The sequence below is a fragment of the Lepisosteus platostomus genome, chromosome 10, assembly GCF_059453375.1.
Source record: "Lepisosteus platostomus isolate fLepPlt1 chromosome 10, fLepPlt1.hap1, whole genome shotgun sequence".
Classification (NCBI taxonomy): domain Eukaryota; kingdom Metazoa; phylum Chordata; class Actinopteri; order Semionotiformes; family Lepisosteidae; genus Lepisosteus; species Lepisosteus platostomus.
Genome location: NC_142620.1, coordinates 38,586,208 through 38,600,206, shown reverse-complemented (window position 1 = coordinate 38,600,206; position 13,999 = coordinate 38,586,208). Strand labels below are relative to the sequence as shown.

Genomic DNA, 13,999 nt, shown 5'->3' with positions numbered 1-13,999 from the left:
TTGGTCTTAAGATGTCTTTTATAGCAGATACATATTGACAATTAGTATTAAAATTAACACAAAGCACGTGTAGAATTCTTTTTAATAGCAATGTATTACTCTTTATTATTAGTTCAAAATAAGAGTCCCTTTTTCATTAGGTGGTTCCATTATTTGTCTAACCACTGTATAAACATAAAAATTGTAATGTATAAATATAAAAAGGCAGCATAGTGGTGCAGTACTTAGCATTGCTGCCTCTGCATGTGCTGGAGCCATGGGGTGCTATCTGCGTGAAGTTTGTATGTTCTCCCTTTGTTTGTGTTGGGTTTTCTCCAGATCCTCTGGTTTCCTCTATAGTCGTGAGACATACTGGTACAGTATGTTAATTGGCTTCTGTGAAAAATTATCTTGGTGTGAGTGTCTTTCTCTGTCTGGACTGGCCTCCTGCAAAGGGAATTGCATCCATTGTTTGCCGATATACCCCACTTCCCTGTATTGAATAAGGTGGTTAGAAAATGGGTGGATGTGTAAAGCCCAAAAAAATCTATAATAAATAATAAAATATCTATTTAAGATCGAATTTAATTAACTAAATACATTTTAAGCGCTGGTGACAATAGAATTCTATAGATCAATATGTAGTCATAGTAAGGTTCTATAATTCTATAGATCAATATGTAGTCATAGTAAGGCAGGGAGTACACAACAGATTTCTTTCCCATATAATGTACGTGACTTTATTTCACTTTAATACTGTTCAATGTACGGTATGTCCAAATCAAACAGATTTGAATAGTAATTAGGAGAGCAAGCTGAAATGACAAAATAATCACACCCTTGGGTATTTAGCAAAGGTCTTAAACCTGGACTCAGTTACAAGATAGAATACAGAGAGGTGTTATACTCATTTGTCACAAACAAGCATGAGTAATACTAAAAATCATATTAGGGATTTTTTTTTACACTGCAATAGTTTACAGTTATCTTCAAATACGATAATGATAAGAAACTCTTAACACACACTCATGTTGACTTCTAGCATTTCGTTAGATATAAAACCAATTTCAGAACTGCTTCATTTTTAGCACACAACCAAAATCACCAACATTTGGTGAAATTCACCAGATTCTAATTTGTAATCAGAATTCAAACTGAAATCACTCATCTTATAACATACACTTATTCTTGTTTATATTGGTAATGTTTCTTTGTGAAACTCGTGTGTGTACACACCATGGATTTAAGGAGTAAAAAGGTATATGGACTTCATCGTTGCAGTTCAGATACACAATGGAGTTTGCTTAAATTATAACTCAAATGCTTGTTTAGCTTATATTACTGTAGATAGTATTTACTAATGCATACATCCATATGAATTAGTATTGGCATTATCTTTCTCCAACAGTAAACTAGACTTGGAAGCCATAGGTTTTTGAACACTCACTAACACGTTTCTGTCAAGATTTTTAGGGAATTATGTAATTGAAAACATTCATATTAACATTAACATCTCCTTAGGCTTCGATAAATCTAAAGGATATTTCAGTAGTTTGGTTAGATCCTAATACATGTAAGAGAAAGATGAGATATGCAGAGACCCCTCTCCCCTGCTCAGTATTGTGAGGATTGGGCCAGAGAGTTGCTGAAGGGATGTAGATGAGTTGTTGGAAGGGGTACGAGAGAGAAGCACTATGTGAAGTCCAGGGTGTGAGACAAAACACATGGAAGTGTGCAAGATTAGGATCTATCCTTCCTAGAGAATTTCTTTTATAAATTCCACTTGTCTTATTCAAAGTTTTTACATAACCTTATACTACTACTATTTGAAAAACATATGTCTGTGACTGAGAAAAGTAAATTACAATATTAAAGCACCATTAAATATTTAATAAAATTATATGTAATGTAAAAAAAGAATTGACTAAAGTACAATTGTTGATATATTACTGTAATTTTATTCCAATATAATATGGGCTAACCCAATTAATACAGATGGGCTTGATTTCAATAAGCAATGAAGCCACTGACATTTCATACAAACATAATACTGGCAGAGGGTTTGTTTTATGGTACACTTCTTTTTGGATCTTTTGGAATTTTCTAGTCTCTGTAGAAAAAGATTAAAAAAAAACAAAAATTAAAATAAAAATTAAAAAGAGTTTGTAACACAGCTTTCATTATTCAACCAAAAACAATACATAAATGCTCTACAGACACATGTCCCAAAATGTCCCTGCTTTGTGAAGTGAAAAGACAGCTGCATGAGCAGTTATTTAGATAAAGCTACATAGTCAGTTTATCTTCCTCATGCAAGAAATACACTTGCTGCAGTAGTCTGAGGTTACCCTTGATTTCTGGGTAATGCTCATAAACTAAATCCAATCACAAGCAATAACCTAATTTCTTGACTTTTTTCCATGGGGACTTTCCAACAGAGCTTAGAAAACAACCCGGCCCTTGCTTCACATGAATAATTACAAGCTTTTTCATTGTCAAATATCTGGGGATGTATGAGAATGTTACTCATTCTTCTGTTGCTGGGTGTCTTTTTCTTTATACCTCCAAGGGAACATTGTACTTAGAGGAGTATTTATTATTTAGGGATTTATAAATAGGAAGGTGACTGACCTAACAAAAGGCTTGTGTCTTTACTTAACCCCAGAGAACCATAATTTGCCAGATTATTTAACTGCAGTCAATGAGATTTGTTTTATCTTTACTAACATGCATTCAAACATGAATCCAAGCACGAAGCATTGTAGCTGGTGAGTAACACTGTTTAGTTAAATGATTTCTCTTTCAAATGTCAAAGTAGAAAGTGATATGGTTACATAATAACAGAACTGGTAATACTCTCTGATTTATTTTGTGCCATTACAGTTTACAATCCACTTACTCTATGCAAACAGTGTAAATCATGCCTTTTCTGCATTCAGAGTTCTCTTTCAGAAATTGTTGACTGCCTTAACTTGTATTCAGCCCAAGTGCAATAAAAATCAATACTAAATATCACATAAAACAAGAACACTGGGTATATTTCATATTACACTGGTATAGGAAGCATTTTACCAAAGTAAATGTATAAAATAAACAGCTGGGATTTAGCAATGAAGCTTTTTTGTTTATATTGGTGCTTCATTTTATAATGTCAAACACTATAAGCCAATCCCACACTTAGTAAGACCAATTTACATCAAGCTTGTGCAATTATACAGAGTGTGTTGGCATGTGGGGAACAATTTAATTTAAACAATTTAATCAATATCTACAACTAGAGTATGTATAACCCAAATAAATATTAATTTTCCCAAAGCATAATATTACTTTAAATACTTTATTATCTGTATAGTCAGTGTATGTTTTCCCTGTGTCTGCATTATTTCCAGGTGCTTTGGTATCCAATTCCTCCCACATCCCGAATAGGTTAATTTTGTTTTTACATTGTCTCTGTGTTGTGTGGGTGCCCTTTGATGGACTGCTGTAGCATCTTATCTATGGTGCAATAATGTCTTGTGCTTCCCGCTGCCAGAATAGACTCTTGGTTGCTGTAACCACTGCCAGGAATAAAGGGCTTTCTAATTAAGAAAAGATGGATCCTTTATGAATTTCTATAATTAGGGAGTTTCTTCCTAAACTTAAGCTGAAAAAATCAATTTTCCATTTACTTAATCAAAATGCCTTTTCAGATATATATGACTTAACACTTTTAAATATGTGTTTTACAATTTTAAACACCTTTGTGTTATTTTTCAGAAGATACTGAAAATGTGAGTTAACTTTTGCTAATTGAATTTTGGTTGCACACACTGATCTGTACTAACCCACAAAAGTGCTGATAACCTTTGCTAATGCTATTAAAGATCAAACTGCATTCACACAGCTTTAAAATCTATGTCAAGGAGACGATTACCTTTTCAGGAAGACACAAAGCCTGCCTAAAGTACATAAATCAATCAAAACCTTGAAATTAAGTAAACCTCAGGGAGAGAAGCTCTCCCTGACACTGGCATGCAGTAAATATCTGAATTACTTTAAGCAAAAAGGTTTTAGCAAAACATGCATTTTAAAAGATATATGAGGCCAAAAAAAAACATTTAGGGACTTATTTTGATTTGTGTAATTATTGTTGTTCATTAGTCCATGACAAGTATTTCAGGTCCTTAATAATAATTTTTAACACATTTTCATAAAATCCCTCAACTCAATTTGAGTAGCCATTAAATGTGTAATGGCTCGAATAAAAGAACAGCAGTTAGCATCTAATTGATTGGTATGAACACAACAAAGTAAGTTCTTAGATTTTGTGTTTGCGCAACATACCTGAACATTCATGCAGAATAAAGCAATCTTAAGTGAATTAATTTATTCCAGTAAGAAACAAAATCATTATTTTAAATAATAGGGCACTTTATGAAATTTATATAACCCTTTATTAGGTGAATATTTGGTAAAATTTGAATAATATTTGAATAATATGTACAGGTTCCTAAAGCACATGCATGGGAGACAAGCATTGCTATTGTTAACAAACCATACATTTTGTTACCCACATTTCTATTTTATTCCCTTTTAAATAAAAATAAAATCTATTTAGCAAAAGACTTTTAATAATGTTGTCATTTCATCTGACAAGCCAAATATCAAAATTCATTACATTTCCTTCATCTGTTATTCTGACTGGTCGTTGTTATTTAACGCTTCACTGCATTTTTTTATTATCTATGGGATAATGGTTTTCTGTACTGTTAGCATGCAGTGGATGTGATCAGTTATGAGCAGTACACAGCGATTCAAGCAGACTCAACAGTGCCCTTCCCTTTATGGTGTACCAAGACAATTTTAATTCTGCAAAAACAATATCTGAAGACTGATGCTCATGTCACATTATAATTTTTGACTTTTTAATTTAATTTTAATTTTAAATTAAAATTGAAATTTTAATTTCAACCTTCCTTGTATTTGAGGAGAGAGTGACTACATCTTTGATCAAGTTAGCTAATTATTACAACTTAATGGACTGTGTGGAAAACATCACAATGAGCTTTTTGGCACACTGGAAAACACTTGAAAAACAAATTACCTTCTTTCAATTATCTTTTGACAGCTATTTTTGTCTATGTATGAGTAGACAAAATCACAAAATGTGTACATGGGAAACATACTGGCATTTGCCAATCAAACAGATTGAATGTAAAATTATGTTGCACAAGGAACATGTTCAGTGAATAAAATTCTGTATTTATTTTACATGAAAAATTACTGTAGATGATCCACATGTCTACAAAATCAGGTATTGTAAAAATTGTTAAATGACCTGGCTCAGTAAGGGTATAATAAAAATAAAATTAAAAAAGGTAATGTTACTCATGTGTTCTAGAGTAGTTACCTTACTTCTTTTGATAATATGGCATTCATGTCCTTTATCTTTGTGGTGAAGTACAATGAGGGTCCTATTTGATTATAGACTTTATAATAATTATACTGTATAGGCTATATAATTTCATTATAGACATTATAGATAATGGAAACAGCCCTCATCTTACAGTGTTACATCTCAAGCTTTGGCTGTAATGGAACATTTTTGCAAAAAAATACAGTGTCATAATTTCAGCATCATAAAAAGCAAAATATTGTTTTTGCATCAGGATATGATTGTGATTTACAGTTGTTGTTCAAGATGACCTTTGCACAATAACTAAGAATGTCTTCTCTATCTTTGAAAGGCTCTTCAAAAGTCTCAGGATCATTCTTTGGCTGATACCACATTCATTCACAACACCCATCTTTGAGAGTAATCTCTCTCTGATGAAAATTAATATGTAGACTGCAGGAGTGGAAACGTGCTTTTTTTCCTGAAATGCTGAATGTAAATGTCTGCTTAAACCTTCAGTCCAGCTTATAATGTGTTATTAGTTATATTAGTTATATTACATTTTTAGATTTCAACTGAATGTACATACAGTGGCTATAAAATGTATTCAGCCCCTTTGGGATTTTTCACATTTTATTTTCTTACATAATGAAATAATGGGATCGACTCACAGGTGTAATTGCAGCATCTAAAAACAATTAAAACAAGGGGTGTGAATACTTATGTAATAAATTATTGTCTGTTTTTAATTTGTAATTAATGAAAATCTTTAAAGTTATTTTTTATTTGACACCACTGAATATTTTATGTTGATCAATGGTTAGAATTCCTAAATAAATCGATTTTGGTTCCATGATGCAAGAAAACAAAATAATTTCAAACAATTTTCTGTGGTAAGAATTCATCACTTTTAATTGTTTTATTAATGTTATTTCATTTATAGCTGATAGGTAGAACGTATTCATGGAGTATTATATATCATATACAGATAATATACATGTTGTAATAAGTCACATTTTTCCGCAAATATTACACTTTGAGATGGAGTAATCAAGAATTAATTCAACATGTGAACCCAGTTAACACAAATGCTGTAATAATATTCCTAGAAGATTGTACTTTGATTATGACTGGGAAAATGTTTTAGCAAGATTTTCACAACATTACTGGAAGAGCTCAGGGGTGAGTTTCCCGAAAGCATCGTAGCACTAAGAACATCGTTAACTCGCTCTTAAGATCGATCGTTAATTTATGAGTGTTTCCCAAAACCTATCGTAACTAAAGTAGAACGTTAAATCCTTCGTAATCTACTCGACCCACTCGTTAATCACTAAGTGCTTCTTAAACTGGCTACCTCTTGCGCCAACCTTAGCGACAGAGATCGCCAGACAGAGCACATTCAATTCACGTCATGGGAATTCCCTGGAAATATAGAATACTAAGATTTTATATCAAGGATTTTGATATTTTGTTGTACTATGTAAGAGGAAATTCGAAAAAAGAACATTTATTTTTACAGTAATGAATTTATTTGTCATCTTGGGTAAATTTCATATTCATAAGTCAAATGTTTTAATAATACTCCCTCTTTTAGTACTTTTGGGGTGGGGTTTAAATTGTATTTAAATTCCATAAAGAACGTGAAACATGTAACGTATTACAATGTAGCGCCATGCAGGGCGGGCTGAGAACAGCACTTGGGGACTACCGGACTGTATATAGTGGGACGGAGGCTGAGATACAGTCTCCTCCCTTCGTGTGTGTGTATGTTAGTGTAGGTGCAGTGCTGTAACCCCTGTCCCTGTGTGTGTACCTTTCCCGATTCGAGTTAATAAATGTGTTGTTCAGCCCCATTCCCTGAGTCCTACAGACCAATCTCTAATTTACCATTTATATCTAAGTTTTTAGAATACGTGGTTGCACATCAATTACAGGTTCATATAATAGTTAATGGCTTGTTTGAGCCATTTCAGTCTGGCTTCCACTCAAATCATAGTACTGCTCATGACAGGGTTGTGAACGATATACTTATTGCCTTTGACTTGGAGGCTATAAGTAATCCTTATGCTCCTTGATAATGGTGCTGCTCTTGATACATTAAATCATTATGTGTTGCTAAATTGCATGCAAACATTTTTGTCTATCAGTGGTACTGTCTTTAACTGGTTTTGCTCTTATCTGACTGGCAGGTGGCATTTAGTCTCCCTTAGTCCCCATGGCACCAAGTCAATCATGGTGTTCCTCAGGATTCAGTCTTGAGCCCTTTGCTTTTTATTATTTATATGCTACCGCTCAGCCAAATTATATGCAAACATGGTCTTCAGTTTCATTGCCACACAGATGATGCTCAGATTTATGTTAAAACTTCTTCCCCCTCTGTCACTTATCACTTGTTTGTGTGATGTCAAACTCTGGTTGACATCAAATTTCTTGAAACTAAATAGTGATTTAACAGAAATTTTACTGTTGGGTAGAAAATCTCAGTTGGAAAATCTCAGTTTTTCCACAATAATGGTTGATAGATTCCCTATTTACGCATCTGCTATAGTCAGGAATCTGGGAGACACACTTGATCCTCTTCTGTCCTTTGAGTCTTATGAAAAATGTGATTAAGACATCTTCCTTTCATGTTAGAAATATTTGCCAGCATTAGGCAATTTTAATCAATGTGCCACGCTGAATGCCAGATTCATGCATTTATAACATCAAGGCTTGAGGTCTCCAACTATTTACTCTTTGGGTGGAGCGGTGGCTCTGTGGCTAAGGATCTGTGCCTGTGGCTGGCAGAGGAATCCTACTCCATTGGGCTCCTGAGCAAGGCTCAGCTGCTCCAGGGCTGCTGTACAATGGTGGACCCTATGTTTTGACCCAAAGCTTCTCTCCCTGTCTGGATGTCTCATGGAAAGCAAGCTGGGATATGTGAAAAGATGAATCCCTAATGCAAGAAATTGTATATGGCTAATAAAGTACTTATCTTATTCTAACACTTATCTAGCTAAGCTGGGAATATATCATGTTTAATTTTTCTTTATAACATCTTTACTACTCATTTATCTACGGTAATGAGACACTCCACTCAAGTCATATGCTGCGTTGATTGTGTGCTGTCAGTAGCAAAGGAATAATTCAAACATGGCTGTATGCTTCTGCAGTCATTATAATTTTGTTTGTTTATTACTGTTATATATTCAACATTTAAAATGCATTATACTTACATGTTTTGAATACCACAGATTATAACCAGTTCAAAAATGCAGACTTGGCAAGAAGTAGGATTTGTATACAAGTATTTTTTTGTCTCTTTACAGATGAAACTAAATTCCCAGGGAGGGCTGTTAAAAGTACACAATGGGAGGGGGTACTCAGTGGAACTGAGAACTATCTGAAATATTACTACTACATTATTCATAAGCATTTATCAGTTAACATCATGTGCACACAAAGAAAATGAAAAAATGTGGGGGAAACTGACTTCGGTAAATGAAGAGTATGACTAATGTACACATTTAAAGCTTTAGTTAAAAGATAGGTCTTCAAGTGAGTTTTGAAATTGTTGACTGTTGCAGACTCTGTAATGGAACTGAACAGTTCCACAGACATTGTGCTGCAATTAAAAAAGCTCTGTCTTCTATTGAAGGAAGCCTGGTTTTGGCAGATTAAGAATTCCAGAATCAATGCATCTCACTTAAGAGCTGGACAAAACATACTTATGCAGTAAATCCTTAAAATGATCTGGAACTAGACCATTCAGTGTTTCAATCTTTATACATGTGCAGGTGAATGAGCAGAAGGACGGTCTCCTTTCATGTCTTGGAGTTGTACATACACAATTGTATCTTAAAAGAAACATTAGTTGATGGTTTGAAAACTAGCAAAGAGGATCCCCAAATCCACTGTTCAAGGGCCACAGTCATGCAGATATACTGTACAAGGTATTGCTAAATCATTAACACATGAAGATCTGAGTAAAACAGTTAACTGATGCTATTCACTTCACCAAAGATCTGAAACTTTTGAAGATGTAAAGGAATATAGAAAATGCACTGACTTTTGATCCTGAAGAAGGAGTAAGAGAACTCTACCTATGAGTGATGTCCAATTGTTAACAAATAATAATCTTAAAAGCTCAGTAATTAATATAGCTGAAGTCTTGTCAAAGTTGTCTATATTTATAGAAATAAAAACTTCTTTCATCTATAGACATTATTTTTATATCATACAATAATTAGATATTATCAAGAAACAAGTTGCTTCCAAAATTAATTAACATTGTTAAAAACAGTTTTTAACATGTTTTGACAGGTGATTTAAAAGCTTCAAGCAGATTTTCTCGATGAAGGGCATGGAAAGAAACATTCTGTCATATTTGCCAACATTATAAAGGATTATTTAGATTCTGCAAAATACCATGTAATCTACTAATCTGTACGGAGAGAGGCTTAGCACTGGCACTTTTGCAATATTGGAGGCGTTGAACAGCCAGGTCCCAAAGGAAAGTAGCTGTCCATCAAAAATGTGTATTTTAATTAGAGAACTGCAATTGCAGAGATTGTATCCAGCCTCAAAGGAATATCTGTTATTTTTATTTTTTATTGGAACTGCACTGCATATAGTTTGTTTTCCTTAGTGTTACGACCCAAGTGTCTAGGGGTAAACGGGTGTAACATTTAGGATAATTTTTGGAAGCAGGTGGGTTCTGGTGAGGGACTAGGAAGCGTGATAACAAGGGTTGGTGCAAAAGTGATGATATTAAGTTGAATAAGTGACTGGTTTGTAATTGGACACAATAACACACAGGGTAAGGGAACTAGAGTGGTGCCGAAGAAAAGAAAATAACAAACAAAATGGAGCTGGCTAGGAAAGTGAGGGAAAGCTAACCTGACTACAAAAGAAAACCCGAAACACACGGTCTTCGGCACCTTCAACACCCTAGCTAACCTCTACTGACTACCCAAAACCATACAAAACAAACACACCACCCGTATTAAACTAGTGTGACTCATACAAGAATCAACTACGTGTGTGCAAAATATACCCAACAACCTAAACTAACTCTATACACAAAAGTTCACACAAATACACAAGTGAACTACGAATACAAACGAGAGCAGACAAGTAACAAGGTACAAAACAACACAGAGGTTGATACAATAACAAGTTTGGGCAAGGTAATGGCGAAACAAGGATAACACAAACAAACGAAAGTACAAAGAGATGAACAGAAACCAACAAAATAACAAAGCCAAAGATATCAGAAAATGCACACACACACACAAAGCAAAACAACAAACCAACAAAGCCGAAGCAGAACCAAAAGTGAAACAAAAGCCCGAAGCCAAGCGGGACAGAAGTCAAACAAAAGGCCTCTTCCTTCTGAAAGCCTCCATGTTTTATACTGAATAAGATGAGTTGTGATTGGTCGAGAAGCTAATTGAAGACAATGTCATATAGAAACAGGGGTGTAATGACGGACCAATGGGGGAGGGAGAACAATCAAAGTCAGAATTGTGGAACATAACAACAAAAACACACATAGACCACACACTGGGACGTAACACTTGGAGAAAGAAAAGAAAAGCACAGCTTCTAGCTCCATTACAATTCATGTTCTGCAAGGTACTAGTGATTCAAGATGGTTTTCCACAGAGGACCTGTTTAAAGTTTCTATATTATGAACAGTAAGCAATAGAAACTGTGGACTCTAAAGTAAAGTGTGCTGAGTTAAAAGGAAACTACAATAAGCCACAATAAGTCACACAATATGTCACAATAAGTGACAACTATATCTGTGCTCAGAAACAACAGAATCATATTCAAGAAATCTTACAGTTACAGACTACATTCCTCTGTGAGTAGATTTATTGGGCATAATTTATTCTTCTGCCTGTTTTTGTTTTGGCAAAATGACAATAGTTGCTTTTAAAGTCATTCCTTCCTAATTTGAGTTAGTTAATTTGAGACAGGAGGACTGTGCATAAAGTTTTCCCTATAGTGTTTTGATTACGTCTGTTCTAGGTTTATTTTATCCGCTATACAATATGTGTTTTACCATATCACCAGTATGTCAACTGAGATACACACCATTAACAAATCCTTGACAGTTGTTACGGCTCTCTCCCAGGTCATTCTCTATACCTGGCATTGGTGGCGCTAATCATAATACCAATCTCCTTGCTCCTGCTTACCAGCCATTAGGCAGCTGTGAAAACAGTTAAATTATTATCAAAGTCGAGTATTAACACCTTGAAAGGCTGCCTTGATGTGATTTTTTCATAATTCATAATTTTTCATTCTTCATTTTGTGTTGATAAATAAATTCCCTCTAAGAGAATCACCATTTACAGTATCCAAATAATAAGCTTTGGGTTACCAAAGAGCTAAAGAATTTTCTTGATAAAAATAAGAGGTTATTCTAGAAAATAAAGAAGTTAAACGTGCAATATGGCAAGCAAAAATGATTGAAAAAATAAAGTAATGGAGCAAAATAATCAAGGGAAGCTCTACATTGACTGGTAGGACTATGGCCTGAATATCAATGAGGAACGCAAATTCATCCTAGTAGATGGAATTAGCAGACAGACCCTACCTGACAAGTTAAATATGTTTTTTTAGTAATTTCAAAAAGTACAACTTCTCCACTCAACTCAATGTTTTCCAAAAGCTATTTACTCCTGGAAAAAACACAGCAAATATCAACTTATAAATATCGCAAACTTCACAAACTATTTTAAAAAGATTCAGGTCGACAGAACACCAGGTCCAGATGGAATTTGGGGCAGAACACTAAAGTATTGTGTTGCAGAGCTGACTGAAGTGTTTCAACACCTATTCCATCTTTCTTTAGACAATGGCATTGTTCTTGCTGTTTGGAAGCACTCTACAGTTGTACCTGATACTAGGAAGAATTGACCTAAAGCTTTCAATGACTTGATGCCAATAGCTATGACTCCATTAATGATGAATATGAAATCACATATTGTGGCTGCAATAGAATCAGATCTTGACCCCCTCCAATTTGCCTACTGTTCTTTATAAACATTTAGAGTGGAAAAAAATCTTCAGCTCAAACTTCTCTTTACTGATTTTTCATCAGCCTTTAATACAATGCATCCACACATTTTGGTTGAAAAACTAATCATACATTTCAGATTAGATCATGAACTTATCATATAACTGTAGATCATTAATTTTCTGACCAATAGAACAAACTATATTTATTAACAGGTTGGCATCTGACTTTGGGCTTCTATTGGTTCACGACAAGACCATGTTGTTTCTCCCCGCCATTTCTGTCATGATCGTAAACCCCTCCTCTTAAGGACGCTCCAGCCCTTCCTCATTTACCTGATCTCCTGCACCTGCCTCCTATTCCAGTCTCCCTTTAAAAGCTCCCATTATTCCAGGCTCAGCTTTGGAAGATGGATTCCTGGAAGCACGCCTACCAGCGAGTCCAGGAGGGGCTCGACGGTATAGGCTTCACAATGGTGTCCTGACCATCTGGGTCCATGGCTGGGAACGCCTGGCCCTGTTACCCCCTTTTATTCCCCCGACCCTTCGCCGGATCCCGCTCCAGCTTTTAACTCTTGTCTGGTCTATCAGGATGGATCACCCAGCTTTGGTTTTCTCAGGATATTCTCACGAACTCCTTTGGACTTGTTGGCCTTGGAACACACACCCCCGAACACCAGCGCACCTTGGACATGCCCCCTGTTTTTCTTCCAGCTCCTATCCTAGTCTTTTTCCCCATGTTTCCTTACTCCCCTCCGGATTTTGCCATCTGCATAGGGTCCTGAAAGACGCTTCGTGAAATTTTCCCCTTACACTGTATACTGATGACTATTGGACCAACTACGAAAATCATTATATCTTCAAATTTGCTGATGACAGTGTGTTTTAGTCTCTCTTCTCTCAGTGCCTGGACAAACACATGGATCCATTCTGGTCTTATTGGTCAACAGGTGTGATAGTATAGTTTGAATTTACAAATATCTGGGCACTGTGTTTCACAATAAACTTAAGTTCACTAAGAACACTGATGTCATTGAGAATAAATCCCAGCAGCACTTATTTATAGCTGAGAAAATGGACTCCCTTTGGAAAAATAATCCAAAAATGAATTATATCAATATTGTAAACCTCTTTTATATAAAGTATTTTAACTTTTTCTTTTATCTGTTGGTTCTCTTAACTCAAACTCAAACTCTAGAGTCAAAACCAAAATGTTGTAAACCTCAGTTGTAAAGTCATTGGTGAGCCTTTAAGGCCCCTGGCACAGCTTTATGTCCAGCAGATCCCGAGGAAGACCTAAGTAATCATTACATCATCTTCAGGAAGATGTTTTCACTGTTCATAGTACAAGACAAATAAAAGGAAATTTAGTGTCACTTTTGGAAATTTAGTCTACATATGTGCATGTACTTTAATATCTTCTTACTTATTACATACTGTTACTTTCAATCATTTGTATACTCTATTTGTTGTTTTTGTATGTATACAATTGTTTTCTTAGTAAAGTTTTTTTTATTTCTCATGTTTTGTATGTTGCACTGCTTGCTGCTTAAATTTCCCTGGTGATGAATTACAGTATTTTGAAATTAATTGAAAACAGAAAGTGGAATTAGAAATAAAAAAATAATTCACAGGATT

At 34.8% G+C, this 13,999-nt stretch overlaps 1 protein-coding gene across 1 annotated transcript in view; it reads left to right on the top strand.

The window, feature by feature from the left end:
• The window catches only part of LOC148653672 (kelch-like protein 4), a 110,226-nt gene that overhangs the window by 36,554 nt on the left and 59,673 nt on the right, over positions 1-13,999 (top strand). The gene's annotated exons all lie outside the window — the stretch shown is intronic.